The following is a 12,482-nucleotide window of genomic DNA, read 5'->3' as shown; positions in this document are numbered from 1 at the left end:
AAACATATAAAGCTTTTGCACGGCACAGAAACAAGAGGAAAAGGCAAGCCAGACACAGGGAGGAAGATATTTACAACACACGTAACTTGCTGAGGGTGGTAAATGGAATTTATAAAGGAGTTTCTTACTCTCAGTAAGAAAAAGATAACCTCATATAAACTCATAAAAACAAAGTGATAAAAATGAGCAAAGGCTACAAACAGGCAATTCAAAGAGAAACCTAGATGGTCTGTAATCTCAAATTTAGTAGTAATCATGGAAATGCAAATTAAAGCTAGAATTAGTTACGATTTCATACCCATCGGATTGGGGGAGGGGAAGTGAGAATATCAAGTATTGATGAAAATACGGAACAACAAGAAATCCTTCTGCACTGCCTGTGGGAAGACAGATCTTTGATCACGCTTAGGTATTGAAGGTGTGTACAAACTATGACTGAATAATTCCATTTCTAGATTTCTAGATGGTGGAGGAGGGGAAATGTATAAGAATGTTTATAGCATCATTGTTTATAATTATGGAAAACTGGAACCAATCCAAATGTTTATCAACAAGAGAATGTCTAAATGTTGAAAACTCGTAATGCAGGGGCAGGTGGGTGGCTCAAGTCAGCTAAGTGTCTGACTCTTGGTTTTGGCTGAGGTCATGATAATGGAGTTGTGGGATCAAGTCCCACGGTGGGCTCTGTGCTCAGCAAGTCTACTTGAAATGCTCTCTCTCCCTCTTCCTCTACCTCTCTCCCTGCTTGCTGTCTCTAAAATAAATAAATAAAATCTTCAAAAAAACCCTTCATAACGCGGTAGATTTTTTATAACATATACATAACATAGAATTTACTATTTTAACTATTTTAAATGTACATTTCAGTATATTAAGTACATTCACATTGGTTTTTGAAAATTATTTGATTCCTTTTATTCTATTTTATTATTTTTTAATTGAAGTATGGTTGGCATACAACATCATATTGGTTGCAGGCATACAACATAATGATTCAACATGTATATATGTTACAAAATGCTCACCACAATACCTGTAGTCATTATCTGTAGCCATACAACATATTTGACTGTATTCCCTGTGCTAAGTATATTCACGTTGTTCTGGAGACATCATCACTATCCATTTCCAGAGCTTTGTCATCACAACATACTGAAACCATTAAATAGTAGCTTTCTGTTACCCTGCCCCCCAGCCCCTCGTAACCGCAGCTCTACCTTCTTTCTCTATTAATTTGACCATTCCTTGTACCTGATGTAAGTGGAGTCGTACGATATTTGTTTTTTTGTGTGTGGTTATTTCATTTAGCATGATGTCTTCTTATTTTTAGTTGTCATATCTTTTATTTTATTTTTTAATTTAAATTCAATTAATATATAGTGTATTATCAGTTTCAGAGGTAGAGTTCAGCGATTCATCAGTTGCATGTAACACCCAGTGCTCAACACATCACATGCCCTCCTTAATGCCCATCACCCAGTTACCCCTTCCCAACCCCCCTCCCCCCAGCAACCCTCAGGTTTGTTTCCTTTAGTTAAGAGTCTCTTAGGACTTGTCTCCCTCTCTGATTTTGTCTTGTTTTATTTCCCCCCTTCCTCTATGCTCCTCTGTTTTGTTTCTTAAGTTCCACATATGAATGAAATCATTTAATTGTCTTTTTCTGATTGACTTATTTCTCTTAGCATAATACCCTCTAGTTCCACCCATGTTGTTGCAAGTGGCAAGATTTCATTTTTTTTTAAAGATTTTATTTATTCATTTGAGACACAGAGATAAAGAGAGAGAGAGAGAGAGCGTGAGCAGGGGGAGAGGCAGAGGGAGAGGCAGAAGCAGGCTCCCTGCTGAGCCAGGAGCCCAATGCGGGGCCCGATCCCAACACCCTGGGATCATGACCTGAGCAGAAGGCAGACGCTTGACCGACTGAGCCACCCAGGAGCCCCAAGATCTCATTTTTTTTGGTGGCTGAGTAGTATTCCATTGTACATATATATACCAATTCTTCTTTATCCATTCATCTGTCGATGGACATCTGGGCTCTTTCCATAGTTTGGCTATTGTGGACACTGCTGCTATAAACATTGGGGTGCAGGTGCCCCTTCAGATCACTACATTTGTATCTTTGGGGTAAATACCCAGTAGTGCAATTGCTGGATCGAATGGTAGCTCTATTTTCAACTGTTTGAGGAACCTCCATACTGTTTTCCAGAGTGGCTGCACCAGCTTGCATTCCCACCAACAGTGTAGGAGGGTTCCCCTTTCTCTGCATCCTCGCCAACATCTGTCATTTACTGACTTGTTAGTTTTAGCCATTCTGACGGGTGTGAGGTGGTATGTCATTGTGGTTTTGATTTGTATTTCCCTGATAGCATGATGTTTTCAAGGTTCATCCACGTTGTAGCATGCATCAGAATTTCCATCTTTTTTAAGACTGAATAATATTCCACTGTATGCATATAGCACGTTTTGTTTATCCACTCACTATTGATGGATATTTGGCTATTGTGAATGATGCTGTTATGAGCATTATTGTACAAATATCTGTTCGAGTCCCTGCTTTCTGTTTTTTGGTATATACTTAAAAGTGAAATTGCATCATATGGCAATTCTATTTTTATTTTTTGAAGAACCACAATACTTTTTCACACAGTGGCTGTACTATTTTACATTCCTTTCATAATGCCATTTTATATAGTAAGTGAAATGAATGATGAGAATTAACTATATAGCATGAACTCGTCTACACACGTCATTCCCTCTTCTTAGAATAGTCTCCCTTCCAATTCAGTTCTCCCCCGGATAAATCCTACCCTCTTCTTTTTTTTTTTTTAAAGTTAATTTTTTTATTTTAATATGTTTTTAAATGTTTTATTTATTCATGAGAGTCAGAGAGAGAGAGAGAGAGAGAGAGGCAGAGGCAGAGGGAGAAGCAGGCTCCCCGCCGAGCAGGGAGCCTGGTGCGGGACTCGATCCCAGGACCCTGGGATCATGGCCTGAGCCGAAGGCAGACGCTTAACCATCTGAGCCACCCAGGCGCCCCAGATCCTACCCTCTTCTAAGTTTTGGCATAAGCAGTAGCCTAAGAAAGTCTTTGCAGCACCCTCTCTTCTAGCCCCACTTCCCAGGCCCCCGTCAGGTCCCCCTCCTCTGCTTCTCCCTCTCCTTGTAATCTTGTATTGTAATTGCCCATTTGTATGTTTCTTACCACTAGACTGAAGCTTCTTGAAGGCAGAACTGTGTCTGTCTTGTTCATTGTGGAATCCTCAGTGTTGGCTTAGTATAGGTATTTATTTTATTTTATTTTATTATTTTATTTTATTTTAAGATTTTATTTATTTATTTGACACAGAGAGAGGGAACACAAGCAGGGGGAGTGGCAGAGGGAGAAGCAGGCTTCCCGCAGAGCAAGAGCCTAATACGAGGCTCGATCCCAGGACCCTGAGATCACGACCCGAGCCGAAGGCAGACGCTTAACGACTGAGCCACCCAGGCGTCCCAGTATAGGTGTTTAAACAGTACTGTTAAATCAACTGGTACATTTTAAGGATATGACAAAGTGACAGAAAGCATTTATTGTCCTGAGAACCCTTGGGTCTTTCTGTGTCCCCCACAGCAACTATTCAGAGGCTGGTAGAAAGGGAAAGGATATTCCCCATTTCACAGTGTCCAGAATCTCTAAGATGGAAGGAACTTTTGCCAGTCATTGTATCCAACCTCCCACCAAGTGCAATCCCCACCAGGCCTTCCCTTCCAGCCTGGTTTGAGCACTTCCAAAGATGACCACCACATGGTTATGCTTTCGTGTACATGCTACAGAAACCCCAACTAAGAGCGACAAACAAATGGAGGTTTATCGTCCTCAAATACCAAGAGGCCCCGAGGTAGGCAATTGCTGACTCTGGTTCAGTTGTCAGTGATCTCTTTGGGACCCAGGCTTCTTCCATCCACAACATGGTGCCTTTTCATCCTTGTGCAACTGGTGTCTCATGACTGTGCAAGGGCCTCACATGCCATCGGAGACAGGAAGAAGGGAGAGGGGGAGTGCCAGCAAGCTCTCTTGTCCCTTTTGTAGAAAGCTAAGCTCCGGAAGTTCTCCAGCATATTTCCATCTATGTTTTACCAGCCAGCACTATAACACTGATCACCAAGGGAAGAGAGGTTTGGAAAGTAAGGTGTAATCTTTCCTGTCCCTACGGTGGAAGGTGACAGGGTGTGGTCTGGAATGGTTGCTGAGTCTACCTTAGGCTCTTACAGCAGACCCTGGGCCACTTGCAGGGATTCAACAGAAACCTGGTGGGGCCGAGGGTAGTACCTGGTTCCAGCCTGCAGTTAGACCTTCCCAGCGGGCCTATTGGATCACCTTACTTTTCCCATTTTCCTGTAGTAGATAGTCCCCGTGAATTTCTAAACCTCAACCTTCTCCTGTTCTTTTCTTTGGTGGGGGGAGCCCGTGAGCGGGGGGGACGGGCAGAGAGAATCTCAAGCTGACTCCGTGCTGAGCTCGCCCAGAGCCTGACACAGAGCCGATCTCACGACCCTAAGATCATGACCTGAGCCGAAATCAAGAGTCGGCTGCTTAACTGACGGAGCCACCCCGGTGCCACTTAAATTTAGAATTTTACCCCCAACCTTCTGTTCTGTCAGCATTCTAGTAGCTCTGTGATGTAGACAACTTATACCAACCCTGGGGAATAGAGTTGCTCAGCTAATTTTCCTGGCTGATGGGACCTCCCAGGGGGCATCTCCGAATACGTCCACTGTAGTTTGGTTGAAAGAACCCCGGAGTGGGAGCCAGGAGGTCTAGATTCTCCCCTCAGCTCTACGATAACTGAGGTGTGTGAACTTGTGATGCTTCTTGCCTTCTCTGGGCCTCAGTATCCTTATCTATAAAATGGCAGGAGGGGATGTGTGATTCATATTAGAAAGTCACCAAAATCCGTGACAGCAGTATCATTCTGTTTTCTCTGATTCTGCTCCTCCCACAGGTCTGGAACCCCCCAGGAGATGGGAAAAGTAATTTTTTTTTTCTTGCCTATGTTACCTCTGCTTGCAGAAACTATTCCAAGCAGCTGGGACACCTGTGCCACTGTCTTGGTGCCACACGCCTGCCTTCTGCCAGTGGCTGCCCAGGTGTGAGCTGGCCCCTCCCCAGGGCTGCAGACACCAAATAAGCTTCCTGGGATGGGTGAGTATTAAAAGCCCCAGCCTTGGTCCTTGAAATATTCTGTCTTCGCTCAATGCCTGCAACCATGCGTCTGGTTCTCCTCCTGCTGTGGCTGAACCCTGTGGTCCCAAACCAGGAGACAGGTGAGGAGCCAGGCTAGCAGTTCAAAGGAACCTGGCCTCTAGTCTCTTTCATTCATTCATTCATTCATTCATTCAATCATTCATTCATTTTTGTTCCTGGCAAAATTAGCTCCTGGGGGGCTAATGTTCACTAATTCATTAATTAAATAATTCATTTACTCAGCACCTACTTGTGCTTAATGTGGCTTCTCTGTGCATCCATCCACCTTCATATGTATAAGATGTCCTTGGGTGATTAGCTTGGGAAGGTGTGTTTTGGTTGGGGAGTCCAGAGGAGTGTCCAAAAGAGGTTCCTGTGAGTAGGGGCAGCATGGGACTCTAGAATGTGCACTGTAGGGGAGATAGGAAGGAGTGTGGTATGACAAACCTAGATCCAGAAATAGGCAGACTCAAGGGGCAACTGCCAGGCACCAACTGATTTGCTTTGCTAAAATATCCCTGGAAATGGATAGGATGATAAAGTTGTATTTACAAAATGTCTTTTGTGAGAAAACGAAATGCCATTGGTAGGAATAATTTTTGTGGGAAAAGGAGCCTCAAAGGGCATGCTAAGCAGTAACAACAGATAGGGTATTAAATTGCTTTGTAGAAAGGATTTCTGGGGACGCTTCAGTTTTGCTGAGTGTGATTTGTAAATTTGGGGCTGGAGCAGGACCACTGGGAACTGTAGAGAGGAGGAGGGGGCTGCTCAGTGTCCCCCTGCCACACCCTTCCTCAGCACACTTGCTCTCTTCCCTATAAAATTGTCAGATACGTTTCAGGAGTATTGCTCTGGAGGGGCACAAACTCTTAGCAGTTTCTATTATTGGGTTCTTCACCCACTCCTGTCTGGGCCCCGCAGCTTGTCACTTTCACTAACCTCTTGGTCTGAAGCCAACAGGATGGTCACAGAGTCACTTGAACTTTTGCCTCCTGACTAGGAAGCTATTTCCTGATGGGCTCACTGCTCCTCCACCAAATCCTGTGGCACTCTCCGCTTACCTGTGGTAGAGCACTAAAGGTACAGCATGGCGATGTTCTGGTGACTCAGAGTTTGATGACACTGTTCACTAGACTAAGATCCTAGAAGGTGTTTTTTTTTTTGCAGGGTCTCGTGGGGGAGGGCACTAGAATATATGTCCATGATCCACCATCGTACCTGGCTCAGAGAGTCACTCAACAGAATAAAATGGATGAATGAATGAACGAATGAAGAGGTACTGGGTCTCTTACTATACTGTCATTTTTAAAAAATTTTTTTATTGTTATGTTAATCACCATACATTACATCATTAGTTTTTGATGTAGTGTTCCATGATTCATTGTTTGTGCATAACACCCAGTGCTCCACGCAGAATGTGCCCTCTTTAATACCCATCACCAGGCTAACCCATTCCCCCCCCCAGAACCCTGTTTGTTTTTCAGAGTCCATGGTCTCTAATGGTTCGTCTCCTCCTCTGACTTACTCCCCTTCATTCTTCCCCTCCTGCTATCTTCTTCTTCTTTTTTTTTCTTAACATGTATTGCATTATTTGTTTCAGACGTACAGATCTGTGATTCAACAGTCTTGTACAATTCACAGCGCTCACCATAGCACATTATACTGTCATTTTTATGATAGAACCAGTCAGGACTGGTTATGAGCTATAACTGTCTCCTGACCTTGGACACTGTGAGAGCCCAAGTTCAATTCAGATCTTTTAGATTAAATTAAATTTAAATTATTTGACACCAGCATTACAGTGCTGCATTTCCTACCTTGGATGAGCTGGTAGGGAAGGCAGATACACACCTCCAGAGAGAAGGCTGTAATAACAGAGAGGGATTAAAAGAGGGTTAAAAGCTAAAATAAATAGGTTTTAAGGGTAAAAGGAACAAGTTAATCCCAATAAATGTAATTAATCCCTTCTCTCCCAGTTGGGGGAATGTAGGAAGTCCTCTCAGAGTAGATCACATTTATTTTTTTTAATTTTTTATTATGGAAAATTTCAAACATGCACAAAAAAGAAAGAATAGTATAATGAACCCAATGTTCTTATTGGCTAATTTCAAAATTATCAACGTTTTGCCCAAATTCTTATCCACCATATTAAAAAATATAACCACAATACCTTATGAAAGCTGAAATACTTAAAGTAATTACTACCATTTTTTAAAAAGATTTTGTTTATTTATTTGACAGTGAGCGGGAGAGAGATCGAGTACAAGCAGGGGGAGCGGCAGAGGCAGAGGGGGCAGCAGGCTTCCCGCTGAGCGGGGAGACCAATGAGGGGCTCGATCCCAGGACCCCAGGATCATGACCTGAGCCTATGGCAGCCGCTTAACTGACTGAGCCACCCAGGCGCCCCACTTACTACCATTTAATACCTATTCATATTTCTCCAATTCTCAAGAACACCTTTTTGCAATTGGCTTATTCAATCAGGATCCAAACATCACATTTAACTGATATATATCTTAAGGCTCTTCAAATCTATCAGTCTCTTTTTCCTTTTTTTTCATGCTGTTTTTTATTGAAGAAACCAGGTCATTTGTCCTGTAGAATGTCCTACATTCTGAATTTATCTGATTGAACCCATGTGGATGTGCCTCTGTCCCCTGCATTTCCTGAAACCTGGTAATTAAGGTTCATTTCTTCTGTCAAGAATACACCATACATGGGGCTGTGTACTTCTTATTGCATCCTGAAGGAGCCACACAAGGTCTAGTGGTCCCATTTTCCTGTATTCAGCTTGATCAGCCAGATGCATCTGCTGTAGGTCCATTATAAACATTCCCCCTCAACCTCTTTCTAATGGTTTTAATCCCAGTGATGATTGTTGCTTAGATCCATTTTTTTTTTTAAATTAGGGGTTGCCAAATGCTGGCTTTCTAATTCTATCACTCCTTCTGCATTTATTGGCTGGAGTTCTTCTATAAAGACTTTTCCCTTGTCAACTCCTTGATTTGTATGGAAAGGCTGGATAAATGTTTAATTATTCATTTCTCATTTTCAGAATAATGAGCTTGTTCCTTAGCAACCCAGGGAATATTGAATTTAAACATGAACTTGAAGGATAAAAATGTTTTCTTTTAGTGGCTCTGGTGTTTCACACAGAGGAAACAGCTTCAGCAAGGGCTCCAAAGCAGCAGTGCGCAGGGTGTTTAGAGAATGGTCGACAAGCAAGTGCAACAACAGGCTTTTTGAATGAGAAGCTTGGTGTGGTGGGAAAAGCACACCAAGAATCCAGGATTGCCAGTTCTACTCCCAGTTCTGTCGCCCACTCAAGCATGGAAATTTGGAAAATTTCCATTTCTAGATCAGTGGCTTTCAAACTTTTCTGGCCACAATCTACATTAATAAGTATATTTTATGTGGTGATTCGGTACATACATACATGTATATAAAAACAAACAAAAATTTCAAAAAGAACTCCAAACAGCTTATACTTATATACAATGTATGTGGATTTTTCTGTTCTATTCTATTCTATTCTATTCTATTCTATTCTATTCTATTCTATTCTATGCTATGCTATGCTATGCTATTCTATTCTTCTGTTCCGTTCCATTCCATTCCATTCCATTCCATTCCATTCCATTGCATTCCATTCCATTCCATCTTATTAAAATAAATGCTCATCATGACTATGACCACTGAATTGATTTCTGACTCCCAAATGGGCTACAACTCCTGTTTGGATAGTCTCTGGGGCTTTTTTCCACCCCCAGCCCTTTTTGATCCACCCTTGTTATTGGTGACAACCTGACACTGAATCAGGCACTCGGGAAGAGGGGGTGATGTGAGAAGGGGAACTAATCACTTACAGGAGGCTTCTAGCTCAACAAGAGGCAGAAGCCACGCCAAACTCAGGGGTCACCACCCCAGCCTAGCCCGCCATCACCTTGAGAGGTCTGACCTCCCAGGACACTGCTCCCCTTTGACCAGGTACCTGCCGGTGCCTGTTTCCATAACAGGCTGGGTTGGCCACACCCAACCCCCCATCCCCTCAGGGACCTGCTCCCTGTTGATCTTGTCAACCTTGGAAGGCTCTCAAGTTTATCCCTAAACAAAGCCCCACACAGGTGCTAACCTAACAGGAGGTGATTGAGTAGGTCAAGGTAAAGTAGAGGAAGGACATCTTTGAGAATCCTGGGTGTGAGAGATCCTGGGGCTCATTCCCACCTAAGCCACTGACTCACTAGATGACCTCGGCCACTTCCCTGCCTGCCAACGCCTTGTTTTCCCCTTCCCTTAAAGAAGATAAGCCCCTTCACTTTGTAGTGGGTAGGCAATGGTCAGATATAATTGAACTGAGCACCTTGAGAAAATGGTCCGAATCAGGGTTGATGAAACTGTTTTGTGAATAGGGACCATGGAGATCTTTCTCCAGCTCTGTGGGGTTTTTCTCTGTCCCTCTTGTCACACTTCTGTGTGTGGTTCTATTGCTTTTCTTTATTCCTTGCTGCCCCACTGCTGCCACTCTCCTCCTCTTGTCTCCCTCTTCTCTCTCATTCTTCTCTCTTTCTCTCAGCTCCATCTCATTCTTGCGCCTCTCCTTTTAATAACAGCTTTCCTGAGATATAACGAATGTGACATAAAGTTCATCCTTTTCAGGTGTACACTTCAGTGGTTTTTAGTGTGTTCACAGGGTCGTGAACATCATATGGTTTTCACTCTACATTAAACATTCTGAGGAATTGCCAAACTGTTTTCCTCTTTTGCAGAGTGGCTGTACCATTCTTCAATTCCACCAGCAATATGTGGGGGTCCAATTTCTCCACATTCTCACCAACACTCGTTTCCTAATGGGTGTGAAGTGGTATCTCACTGTGGTTTTGTTGTGCATATCCTTGATAACAAATGTTGTTGAACATCCTTTCATGGACCTATTGGCCATTGGTATTGTCTTCTTTGGATATATCTTTTGCCCATTTAAAATTGGGTTATTTGTCTTTTTTTGTTGAGTTGCAAAAGTTCTTTATATACTCTGGATAAAATTCTCATATCACATGTGTGATTTGCAGATATTTTCTCCCATTCCATGGATTGTCTTTTCACCTTCTTGATACTATCCTTAGAAGCACAAAGCTTCAAAATTTGATCAAGGCCAGTACATTTTTTCTTTTGTCGCTTGTGCTTTTGGTGTCATATCTGGGAAATTGCTTAGTCTGAGGCCATGATGGTTTACATCTATGTTTTCACCTAAGAGTTCTGTAGTTTTAACTTTTATATTCAGATCTGTGATCCATTTTGAGTTAATTTTTTTTAAGATTTATTTATTTGAGAGAGAGAGCAGGAGAAGGGGGAGGGGCAGAGGGGGAGGGAGAGAGAATCCTCAAGCAGACTTCTTGCTCAGTGAGGAGCCCAACACGGGGCTTGATCCCATGACCCTGAGATCATGACCTGAGCTGAAACCAAGAGTCGGATGCTCAACCGACTGAGCCACCCAGGTGCCCCTACATCTGTCTCTTTTTAAATGTCCCTTTTTCTCAGGCAGCTGTTCCCAACCCCAGCCCCTCTGCTGCCTTGGAACAGATCACCACTGAAAGAGAGGAAGCTGCTACTGTGATGAATTCTGCCACATGGCATCAGATTGCTGCCCAGACCACCATGCCCTCTGCAACCCGGGTAACTCACATGCATGCTCCTTCCCACCCCCGGCGGAGCTGGATGCTGTGATGGACAAAGGAAAGCCCCCTCTATGTACCTCAGATCAAGGCCAGGATGTGAACTGGATGGCGCCTGAGGTCCCCGACAATCCTGAGATCCTTGCATTTTGTCCATATCATATCAAAAGTGCCTACACATTCCTCCCAGCTTTATTTCCCCCACAGCTCCTGACCACCTACTGCTCCCCTCTGAGCTACTTTCCCAGATCCCCACAGGGAGAGGTTAAGCTGTTGGTGGTTGGGGATCAGAGTGGGGAGTGGGATGATTGGGTTCCACCTAATTGCCCTTTCATTTCTTGCAATATAGATGCCTCTTGACCTGACGCATCTAGACTTTTGAGGGAGTCTACAGAGAGGGACGAAGGATGTTAGGCAGCGGGGGGGTGGGGTGGGGTGGGGTGGTGTGGGAATCAGGGATGAGAACAGGAGCCTTCACTCATGTTTCTCAGCTTCTCAGAATACCAAGATGGTGCTGCAGATGGTGCTGAGGATGGAGAACACCCCAAGCCCCGCGAGACGCAATCTAGACTGGATGCAGAGCATAGTGAGTGTTCTAGAGGTTCTCCCAAAAGGGGTGGTGACAACCTGCTCCTGCCTCCTTGGCCTCCAGGCCGCAAAGTCAAGGAACAACTACCAAGCAGGAAAAGAGAGACCTGAGCTGGGGCAGAGCTCCATGGCAACATTGGTTTTAGGGCTAGGAGCCATGGTTCCTGACCATGGATACTGACACTTGAATTTCATGTAATTTTCATGTGACTTTGACTTTTTTACTTTTTTCAACCACTCAAAAATGTAAAAAGCATTCTTAACTTGTGATCTGTACCATAAAACCTGCAGTACGTCAGATTCGGTCCATGACTGTGGTTTGCTGCTCTCTGCATCATATCTAAATCACCCTTCCTTCTCTATTTGTCTTCTGTGCCCTGGCTTCAGCCCTAACTTGTCCAGAGCTTTCTGCCCAGCCCTGGGGCAGAGGTCTTGGCCCCCCCTCTAGTATATTGTGAGCACTGGGCAGAAAGGAAGGCAGTATGGTACCATGGAAGGAGCACCGACTTGGGAGCCAGAAAGACCTGGGTTTGAATCCTGTCTCTACCATTTATTACCTGGGTGACCTGAAGTACCTCCTTCCCACTTCCCTGTCCTCACCTGTGTCCTAGACCTTGCCTTGTAGTGAGAGCTGCTGCACAAGGGCCCTGGTCGATGTACAACAAGACATTAGCTGTTATTTGGGGCCCATGCAAAGAAATTGAAGAGGGTACAGGCCTTTTCTTCCTGCTCACTTAGGTCCAGCAACTTCTCCAAACCAGCCTCCCAGGGACGCCCCTCTCCATCTCCATGAAGGGAATCAAGAAGAGAGCCTGACATCTCCCGTGAAGCTCCTCCCTGCCCTTGCCCCTGGGCCTGCTGGGGCCACATCCCTGGACCCAGTGTGCTTGTCTCTTTGGTTTCTATCCTGCGTGCTTCCACATTGGCTCAACCAGAGGAAAACGGAAATCTGCAATTGTTGTAAACACATTTAAATCAGCCATACAGAGTATAGAACATAA

General features: G+C 44.0%; 1 long non-coding RNA gene across 1 annotated transcript; it reads left to right on the top strand.

Moving 5' to 3' along the window:
* The first annotated feature begins 4,682 nt into the window (after positions 1-4,682).
* On the top strand, positions 4,683-12,482 carry LOC113918867. The gene is made up of 5 exons (XR_003518704.2): positions 4,683-4,830; positions 5,051-5,182; positions 10,760-10,894; positions 11,385-11,479; positions 12,220-12,482. It is a non-coding gene; the product is annotated as an uncharacterized LOC113918867 (long non-coding RNA).

Source organism: Zalophus californianus, chromosome 1 (genome assembly GCF_009762305.2).
Source record: "Zalophus californianus isolate mZalCal1 chromosome 1, mZalCal1.pri.v2, whole genome shotgun sequence".
Lineage (NCBI taxonomy): Eukaryota > Metazoa > Chordata > Mammalia > Carnivora > Otariidae > Zalophus > Zalophus californianus.
Note: the sequence above shows the minus strand (reverse complement) of the source record. Positions and strands in the feature narration are given on the sequence as shown.